Source organism: Octodon degus, unplaced genomic scaffold (genome assembly GCF_000260255.1).
Source record: "Octodon degus isolate 3935 unplaced genomic scaffold, OctDeg1.0 scaffold00089, whole genome shotgun sequence".
Taxonomy (NCBI): domain Eukaryota; kingdom Metazoa; phylum Chordata; class Mammalia; order Rodentia; family Octodontidae; genus Octodon; species Octodon degus.
In genome coordinates, this window is record NW_004524665.1 from 4,368,414 (window position 1) to 4,379,081 (window position 10,668).

General features: G+C 42.0%; 1 pseudogene; it reads left to right on the plus strand.

Moving 5' to 3' along the window:
* The first annotated feature begins 4,896 nt into the window (after positions 1 to 4,896).
* Positions 4,897 to 5,388, plus strand: LOC101566852 (annotated as a pseudogene).
* Positions 5,389 to 10,668: the final 5,280 nt, after the last annotated feature.

Consider the following 10,668-nt stretch of genomic DNA (forward strand, 5'->3'; position numbering starts at 1 on the left):
TGCAGATGTTATTAATTCAGGGATTTCTTTTTTCATTTCCAATCTGAGTTCCTCTATACCTTTCTGCAGCTGTTTCTTTATTTTAAAAGCTGTTGATTCATTGCTTTCAGCTGTGTGATTCCCAATTTGTTCTGTGTTAGTCCCCTCTGCACTTGTTATGGGTCGGTTTGGGGTCTGAGATTGCATTTTGCTCCTTCTCATTGTCATTTTGTATAGCACTGTCTTCTGACCTTTGTTGCAGATCTTTGTTGCAGTTATGGCCTTAGCACCTACTGAAGTTCAGGTGTAGATCTACAAAGTTTGGATTTATATAGCTGTGCCTGGCTTGCCTGGCTTGGATTTATACTGCTGTGCTCAGTTCCTTCCTATTGCTGCCCCTAGGGGTGAACCTGTTGTGCCCCTCTGGCAAGATGTTCTGCTGCTGGACTAGCTGAGTGATTCTGTCCTGTACACTTTCTGCAGGATTGCAGCTGAAGGGTTTCACCCCAGGCCTGTATGCCAGGCCTGAGCTGAGCCTGGAGGGGACAAGCTGGAGTAGCGGGGAGAGGCAGGTCTCCCACACACTCACCGGGCCTGGACTAGGACTGGATCTGGAGGTTCCCAGAACACTACAGAAATTCCTACTCTGTGGGTGAGGTGTGGAGGGGTACTATGGAGTGATTGGGGGGTGTTCCAAGGGGGTGGAAGAGGGTCTCACCCACTCTGCACCTGGGCTGGAACAAGTAGGTCCCATGGTGCAGGGTAGCGTGAAGCTCTTCCACACACTCACCGGGCCTGGGCTAGGACTGGGTCTGGGGGTTCCCGAACACAGCAGAAATTCCTACTTGGTGGGTGGGGTGGGGGAGGTGCTGCGGAGTGGTGGGGGGTGTCCCAAGGGGGTGGAAGAGGGTCTTACCCAAGCTGTGCCTGAGCTGGGACCAGTAGGTCGATCTAGGTTTTTTTTATGGAGTCTTTCCCTATATTAGAGTCTTCAAGAGTTCTATGTATTTTCTCTTCCAGCAGATTTTGTGTTTCTGCTTTAATATTCAGATCTCTGATCTATTTTGACTTGAGCGCATGGTGAAAGACTGGGCGCTAAGTCCTCTGAGCTATCTCGCTATCCTTCCTTTAGTAGTCCACAAAGACAAGTCTGGTGGTGATTCCCTAGGGCTTTTGTCTCCCTGGAAACACTCTTGTTTATTCTTTGTTTCTGTCTGCCTTGCTTAACAAAGTTTTCACAATGTTCTTTTTCACTGGTCTGAATACACAATCCCACTCGCTCTGAGCGTGCACAGGTCCTGCTGAGCAACCTGCTGAAAATCAACACTCCATCCTTCCCCATGTGAAGAGATCCTTCTCTCTGCTATCAGAATTCTTCCTTTCCCTTCATTTCTTTTTTGTGTGATATTGGAATCAAAGGTAGAATTTCAGGTATGCTTCAAGCGCTCTGCCCCAAAGCTACAAGCCTCCTCCCTGTCTGAAATATGAATAGTTTGGACAGGCGTTGTCTTCAGGTACTCCCCTTTAGTTTTCTATTTTGATCACTGTAGCAGGATGTCGAGATTTTTCTCTAATCAAGTCAGTTTTCAGTCATTATTTCTTTAATCCTGGTCTCTGGACTTGCAGCTGCTTTCCTCTTCATTCTACAACTTCAATAATGGAAGCTATTTTCGATGTGGTGTCCCACAAGTCTTGTAGGCTTTCTTCATTCTTTAGTTCTTCATCTTCTGTCTTTTATCTCTCTGCCTGATTGCTGTTCATGTTATGGGTCACTCAGAATAGGAACCAGATCAGCCAGGTTGGAATTTGGAAAGCCGTTTATTACTGAGCTCAGGGCCCCCCTGGTCTGCTGTCACACAGGAGAGGACCGAAAGGCAGCAGCCCAGGAAGCAGAAAGGGGTTTTAAACCCTGGAACCACATTGAATTTGATAAGCAGATTTATTTTTTGACACAAAATAATGCCTTCAGCATGATTGGGACCACAACTCAAACTACATTTCCGGGGCTTTTGTTTCAATTTCTGGTTAATTTTCACCTGAGTACCTGCAGGCAGCCTTGCATAGCCCGGAGGTTACAAGAAGATAAAACCCAGTTAGTTTCCTTTGTCATCTCTGTAAACTTTGCAGACAGGAATTGGTGAGGGTCACAGGAATTTTATCTAGCAAACAGCAAGAAACAGCCACTAGTTACTAGGCAACTTAGAATAGTGGTAAGTATCCATTTGTACACAACAGAAAACACAAGATTTACATTTATAGCCTAAAAGGTGAGTTAACCCATTACAGTTCAATCTTCCAGCACATGGGATGTGTTCTTCTGTTTTAATCTTCTGTTTTAGAAGCTCATTTTTTTCTTTGAACTTCAGTTTTGCTCTCTTCCTGTGCTAGGAATTATCTCTGGTTTTCTTTTCTTCTGTATGCTTCTTTGTGCAGTGGGCTTCCCTTTTCATGTATTTTGGAAATATCACTAACGTTTATACCTATCTGTGTCTTTGTAATTCCCTGACCGTTCTGAGCATCACTCTGCATTCGTTTTCACTCATTTTATCTATCATTTTTTCCCTTGGTATCAATTAATGTAATTTTAATAATATCTTTTGGAATTATGTTTCCCTCTTCTTCATAATTCCTGTGTCTTTATTTAGAACTATGAATTTGAGGAGACAGCTCCTGTTGTGGACTTTACTGATTTTTGAAGAGATAGATGTTCATTTACTAAACAATCCCATAGTCTGTGCATGTCTGATATAAAAATACTGATGGTCATAGGCAGAAGTTGCTTTGACAATAAAGTAAGATAGACAGAAACAGAATTATATATGTGGCATGTCGCAAAACCAATAGACACCAAAACCAAAGGGAGGGGCTGGGGAGATGGCTCAGTAGAATAAGCACTTTCCTGGCAAGTGCAAGGGCCTGAGTTCAATTCCCAGTTCAAAAAAAAAAGAAAAGAAAAGAAAAAAAGCCAGCTATTTTTGGGGCCTTCCCCTTAGCTCAGTTCTTTAAGTGGCTGCTTCAACCAAGCAGTCAGGCTCAGGTTGCTGTGGTTGGATCCCCACAACTCAAGCCAACCAAACCTGCCCTGAGGGCATTCGGAGCAAACAAACAAACAAACAAACAAGACCCAAAGGGACATTTTGAAGTGCTAATTAGCTGAGCTCAGCTACAACATTCTCCTCAGAAAACTGACAAGAATGCACACCTAGCTGGAGTGATGCACAGTTTTTAAAGCAGAAAACCACAAAAGTAGAAAACCACAAAAGTAGGGGGAAGAGGGGGGAGTTTTACAGAGTTAGTTATGACCAAGGGTTAACTCTTTGTTCTCGTAGATGAGGTCATATTTTGTAAAACCCTACAGGAATATGTCCTTCTTTGGCTTAGGCGTTGTTTTTTGTTCCAGTGGTCAGAAGGACATCTGATGACAGTTTAATCCATTTTTAGGCATTCTGTTTGTTCCCATAATTGGAAGGACAGTTTAACTCATTTTGCACAATGTTGAGGAACATTTTTTATCTTCTCTTGGAATGCCAAGGAACACTGTCTTATTTGTACAGACAGTCACATTTTGCAGGGAAGGTATGGGTGGGGAGTTTACAAAACAAATCAAGGTTTTACAAATAGAAGTTACAAAGCTTGTTACAAGATGGAGTTGATTCACCCAGCTTACAACACATGGACTATAACTTTACTCATGGTTTAGAGATTAAATTAGGGCCAGAAAACAGTAGCAATAAAAGTGGATTCCTGCAACTTTGTTCATAGGGAGAATGCTTATCCAGTGGACTAAGTTGGCCCTAGCCCCACCAGAATGTACAGATTTAAGATCAAAGATGTTAGGCATCATCCTGGTCCAAGTGGCACAGGGTCTGGCACATAGCACTGGATCCTACCTTAATGGATGTGTTTTATTGTAATCTGCTGGGAAACTATGTAGAGAACGTTGTTCAGGGTTACTCCTGGGCATCTTGTGCTGTGACTCAGGAAGGGCAATTGCCCCAGGGAGGCAGAGCTGCTTGTGAGTTCTCCTGGTGGCTGGGCCATCACCTGTAATTTAGTGTCAGGTGTGGAAGCTGCCTGGGCTCCATTGGCTGGGAAAACGACTCTGCAACCACCCAGCAGGTGGTGCTTCCGGCTCAGTATGTCAGTGGCTTCAGGCGAGGCTGATTTTAGGCTTTGTCACCTGGCCTGGTCACTCTAATCTTAGGCTTCTGCAGTTGACAAAAGTGTGGTGTGGGCTCTGAGGTTAAGAAAAATGTAATCTGAGGCAACAGTCCTTAGAAAAGCACAACTCTGGAGTGCTTCTCTGTCAGGGAGGAGCCAAGGAGAGCCTGTGGTTGTGCAAAAGGGAGAGTCTGTCACCTTTGGCTCTGGTTTTATTGAGCAGGCCTGCTTTTGGAATACTTGTGTGACACCACTGTAGCTACTTGCATTTTCTGAGATGCAGGGACGCATTATTTCTCCCATCTGGGTTGGATCCTTGGGGTTGGTCTTCACCCTGAGTCAGCAAGACAACAGACTAGGGGCAAAACTAGGCAGCAAACACACCATGGCCCTTGTGTGCCAGCTCAGCCATAGAGTTCATCTGTGGAGCTGGAGAGATCTGTAAGGATCCCCTGAGAGCAGCCCTGAGCTCTCACCGAGGTGTGCATGCTGATCGCTGTCATTCGTGGTTCTTTCCCTTGCCACTGTCTGGCCTTCTGTTTTTACCTGTGCATTCCTCACCTCAGTTCTCGCTCTGCTTCAGGGCTCAGGTACAAGTCCAAACCCATTGCTTAACAGCTCTCTTTCTAAAACCACTGTCTTGGTTACTTTTCGCTCATTGCTGGGACAAAATATCTGACACCCAAGCTGGTCTAACTGGGACCCCCTGAGTGCCAGTCCTAGTCCCCCATGCCACCCCATATCCACTCCAACGAGATGAAAGAAACTGTCATGAACCAGGAAAAACTCACCAAACTGCAGGCACAAGTGCGCATTGGTGGGAAAGGAACTGCTCACAGAAAGAAGAAGGTGGTTCCCAGAGCAGCCACAGCAGATGATAAAAAACTTCAATTCTCATTAAAGAAGTTAGGGGTCAACAATATCTCTGGTATTGAAGAGGTGAATATGTTTACAGACCAGGGCACAGTTATCCACTTCAACAACCCAAAAGTCCAGGCATCTCTGGCAGCAAACACTTTTACCATTACAGACCATACTGAGATGAAACAACTGATGGAAATGCTCCCCAGCATCTTGAACCAGCTTGGTGCAGACAGTCTGACTAGTTTAAGGAGACTGGCTGAAGCTCCGCCCACATAATCGGTGGATGGAAAAGCACTGCTTGCCACTAGAGAAGAGGATGATGATGATGAGGTTCCAGATCTTGTGGAGAATTTTGATGAGGCTTCTAGGAATGAGGCAAACTGAACTAAGTCAGCTTCTGAAAAAGATAAAACTTGGAAGAAATTACTGGGAGCTGCCATTTTATGTTATGGTTGCTTTTTGACATTGTTTTTATATATGGATCTGATAAAATCTAGATCTCTAAAATTTTTTAAGCCCTTGGATACTGCAGCTCTTTTCAGTTTTTGTTTACATACAATTCATTCTTTGCAGCCAATTAGCTGGAGAAGCCTGGGAATAAAGTTTGAAACAAAGATTAATAAAATTCTTTGCCTAGTTAAAAAAAAAAAAATCCCTGACATGCAGCATTATGGAAGGAAAGGTTTATTTAGCTCTCAGCTTGTAGGGATTTAGTCCATACTCAGACTGAGCTGGCTCCCAGGCAGAGCAGCACATGGCAGAGGGCAGCTGTGCGTGGTGACAGATAAAGAGCAAAACAGTAAGAGCAAAGAGGCAGGAGCAGAGACAGCCACAGCAGCAGCAGCAGCCGAAGCAGAGCAAAGGGCAAGCCTCTCCCTCGTCCTTACACTGCATCGAAGCTTTCTGCCCTGAGGTGGGTGTAGCACTCACACCCATAATTCCAGCAGCACTCACACCCATCATTCTAGCATTGGGTCATGAATTAATCACAACCTCTAGAAGAAGTCTGCCCCACAACTGCACGAGGCTTTGGGGGGACTACTAGACCCAAACCATAACAGGAAGAAGAGGGCATGCTTCTCCCTAATAAGAAGGTACTAAGATGTCACTGTGTGAAAAACATACCAGTACGTATGACAGTAAATGTCACTCACTAATTATTATTGGTCAAAGTAAATCATTATCAGTGACTGAAACTTACTTATTAATGTGTGTTCTGCATCTGCTCTGTGGTACATTTTGTGTCTGTAGTTCCTCCCTGGACGGCATTATGGGAGCCAAGAGTCTAAGCAGCTGGGATGCTCTGGGCTTCGGTCCCCACAGCGCCCGCACATTTGCCTGGCCCCCCTCCCTCTGTGCCTGTGTCTGCTGCTGGTGCCAGGCTTTGCCCAGGCAGGCAGGCTGCTGGTGGTGCCCACAGATGGAACCACTGGTTCATCCGGCACTCAGTGGTAGAGAAACTTGTCCAGAGAGGACACGAGGTGGTCGCTGTCATGCTGGAGGCCCGTTGGCCACTGGGACAGCCACTGAATTTCACAGTAAGGCATTATCTAAGTTCTTCCGCTCAGGAAGAACTGTACACTGAGTTAAAGGGATTTTGCTAACACTTGGTGGAAAGCTCCAGAACAGTGTGCAATATATTTTTTTCTAATGTCTGGCTCACGCAAATGTTTTTATGACATGTTTTCCACATTCTGGGAGTTTGTTTAATGTTAAGAAATCAATGCAACATTGAAAGAACAGTTCTTCTGGTGCATTGTTTCTGAGTTCTTCTGCCCATGTGGCTCAATTGCCACAATGGCTGCCACTGCCACCTCTGTCCAGTCCTCTTCTTCACTTCCTTACCTCTTGATTTTTCTTGGCATTTTTGGCCATCAAGACTTTCACAGAGAGAGTACAGTGCTGTAGTTCTCACTGGCCCAGACCTGGGATGCCCAATGTGGGGAGGGAGTCCTCCAACAAGGAGTACCCCTTGTGGAGGGAATCCATTGCCCCTGGGGCAACCCCTCGCTTAAGGTATGTTTTGTCCTTTCCCACATTCAAGTTTATCTGAATTTGGACAGTGAAAGTGTCACTATTGAACTTGGATTGATACTTCCACTTGTCACGTTTGTCTTTCTCATTGAATAACTATTTCACTTCTGTTTATTTAATTGTAGGATGAGAAACTTTATAAAACTGCCCTCATTTGTGTCATGAATATAAAATTGACATATATAATTGGAAGTTTGTATTTTTAATACCATTTTATAAATATGGTATTAAAATGCTCCTGTATATCAATTATACAGTTCCATCTATACAAAAGGGCCCTAATAATTTTGTCTGTATATTTTCCATTTTCTTGAGTCATTACATATATGCACATGTCTAAGGTAACTTTTTGTGCCTATTTTATTAAAATAATACCTAATGATAGTCTGATTATACTGTTCTTTGCCTTGCTTTTTTCATTTGCCAATCAATAATAGGCGTACTGAGAGAGCAGTACTGAAAAATCTGATATTACTTTGGCCACATCTTTCTTTTTAAATCAAACAATAGTTGCTGATAATTAATCTTTTTTTTTTTTTAGTTTTTGGTTTTAAGAACCAAATTTTTAGCAATAATCCTTAACTACATTCTTTACTTTCAATCATTCTTATAACCTCACTCTTAAGAAGCTAGAACCCTAGGAACAGTGTTACTGGATTTGATGATATACACTTACTACATTTCAATAAACATGAAAAACAGGTTGAAATCTTAGAGGGCCTTATCCTATAATTAATAGTATGTGAGAGTTATTTTTTATTAGGGAATGTTTGCAGTACATCACAAATATGTTCACTGCGTGTGGTTGGCACATACATGTGGAGTGTCTTTTCCCTTTGCATCCCCCCCCCTTTTCTCCTTCCCCCTCTCTCCATCTCTTAGTTTCCATCCTAGTTACCAAAGATTCAGCTCCCTATCTCCTATTGTCTATGTTTTGTTTTGCTCTTTATTTTACTTATGCTTTGGGTTCCTTTTTTAAATTTTTTATTTCAAAGAGGAAAACCCCCACAAAAACAAATAACAAGAACAAAGAGGGGCCAGGAAGATGGCTCAGTAGAATAAGTGCTTGCCTGGCAAACTCAAGGGCCTGAGTTCAATCCTGGTTCTGCCAAAAAAAGATACATTAGGGCTGGGGTGATGGCTTAGTAGAATAAGCACTTCCTTGGCAAGTGCAAGGATCTGAGTTCAATCCCTGGTTCTGAAAAAAAAGAAAAAAGAACAAAAGAAAGAAGACAAAAACAAAGCAGCATAAAACAATAAAAATGGCTCTTCCTGTAAGTGGCCTTAGGTGACCTGTGAAAATGGTTCACTACTCTCTTGACCCAGAAAACCCCACAAAATCATGCAAATCAAGAGGCTCAAATCTTCGTGTTCACTTTAAGAACACGCGTGAAACTGCCCAGGCCATCGAGGGTATGCATATCCGAAAGGCCACCAAGTATCTCAAGGATGTCACATTAAAGAAGCAGTGTGTACCATTCCGGCATTACAATGGTGGAGTTGGTAGGTGTGCCCAGGCCAAACAGTAGGGCTGGACACAGGGTCAGTGGCCCAAAAAGAGTGCTGAAGTTTTGCTGCACATGCTTAAAAATGCAGAGAGTAATGCTGAACTTAAGGGTTTAGATGTAGATTCTCTGGTTATTGAACATATCCAGGTGAACAAAGCACCCAAGATGTGCCGCCGTACTTATAGAGCTCATGGCCGGATTAATCCATACATGAGCTCCCCCTGCCATATTGAGATGATCCTTACTGAAAAGGAACAAATTGTTCCCAAGCCAGAAGAGGAAGTTGCACAGAGGAAAAAGATATCCCAGAAGAAACAAAAAAACTTATGGCACGGGAATAAATTAAGCATAAAATAAATGCAAATAAAATTAAAAAAAACAATAAAAATGGTACAGAATTTCAAAACAAGAATAGGAAGTTAATAATGGTTGTTACATTACATATTGCCATCAAATTTGTTGCTCAGACTACCAGATACAGGTATGTAAGATTGATCAAAAAATTAAAACATTAACTCTTCTTTTCATAAGTGTTGTAATTTTCTCCTTCTCCTTTTCATTTTTTTTACATTTATTTTAAAGAAAGTACAAAAATAATGGATAAAACATTAAAAATGATACACATTTTTAAAAATCCAGATGAAAAGTATTCAACAACGGTTGTTATATTGCACATTGCTGTCTTCAATGCAGTTGCTTGGGGTTTCTTATACAAGAGAAACAATACAATTTATATCACTTAACATTCTAGTTTTAGGGACTCCATCTTCTACCCATGACCCAAGTTCACCTTTCTTTGTGATAGAGTGGTAGTGTATTATATATCAATACCACATTTTCTTTATCCTTTCATCTGCTGATGAATACATAAGTCACTTCTGTTGCTATAAACATGAGTACCGATGTACTGAGTCTTTAACTCCTTCATGAAGATACCTAGGAGTGGAGTATCTTGGTTAATACAATTTTTAAGTTAAGTTTTTTGGAGGAATCTTCACACTGATTTCCATAATGATTGTACTATTTTACATTCCCACGATCATTGTTGAAGGTTTCCTTTGCCACCCACAGACTTGGGAACATTTGTTACTATTTAATTTTTTGATGGCCAGTTTTTCTGATGTTTGCGCTTTTGTTTTGTATTTTGATTTTGAAAATCCATTCTAGATGAGTACCTACTAGAGGTAAAGAGGACAGTACCTATTTGCCCTAGGGTGGAACTTTTCAAGGATAAGGTTGAGAAAAATTCAAAGATTTCTCTGAAGGGGAAGAGCTTGAAGTCTGTGGATCTGTACAGGGGTAGGGGAGTGACTATATATGGGGTAGCATCCCCATATCAGTGGGGACCCTCACTGGAGCTCAGCTGAGCTGTGGGGTTGTCCCATTGCCCAAGCAGATCAGGTGCACAGAGGACACTTGAAGGGACCTGGATGGAAGACACAGGACAAATAGACAGATTCCTAGATATGTACAAACTACCAAAGATGAACCAGGAAGATATAAAAATTCTGAATAACCCAATATCAGCAAATGAAATTGAAAATGTAATAACAAACCTACTAACAAATTAAAGCCCAGGTCCTGATTCACAATTGAATTCTACAAGAAATTTAAAGAAGATTTAATGCCAACTCTTCTGAGACTCTTCAATGAAATCAAAAGGGAAGTAATTCTCCCAAGCTCAATCCTGGAGGCAAGTATTATTCTGGTACCAAAACCAGAGAAGGACTCAACAAAGGAAGAGAATTACAGACCAGTCTCCCTAATGAAAATAGATGCAAAAATCCTCAATAAAATACTAGCAAACAGAATGCAGCAAATCATCAGGAATTTTATACATCATGACCAAGTGGGATTCATTCTAGGAATGGAGGGATGGTTCAATATACACAAATCCATAAATAATAATGCACCATGTTAATGGAGCCAAGGACAAGAATCACAGGATCATCTTACTAGATGCAGAAAAAACTTTTGATCAAGTCCAACACTCATTCATGATCAGAACCCTACAGAAAATTGGAATGGATGGTCTTCACCTCAACCTGATGGGGGCCATCTATGACAAACTAATAGCCAACATCATACTAAAGAGATGAAAATTAAAAACCTTCACTTTAAA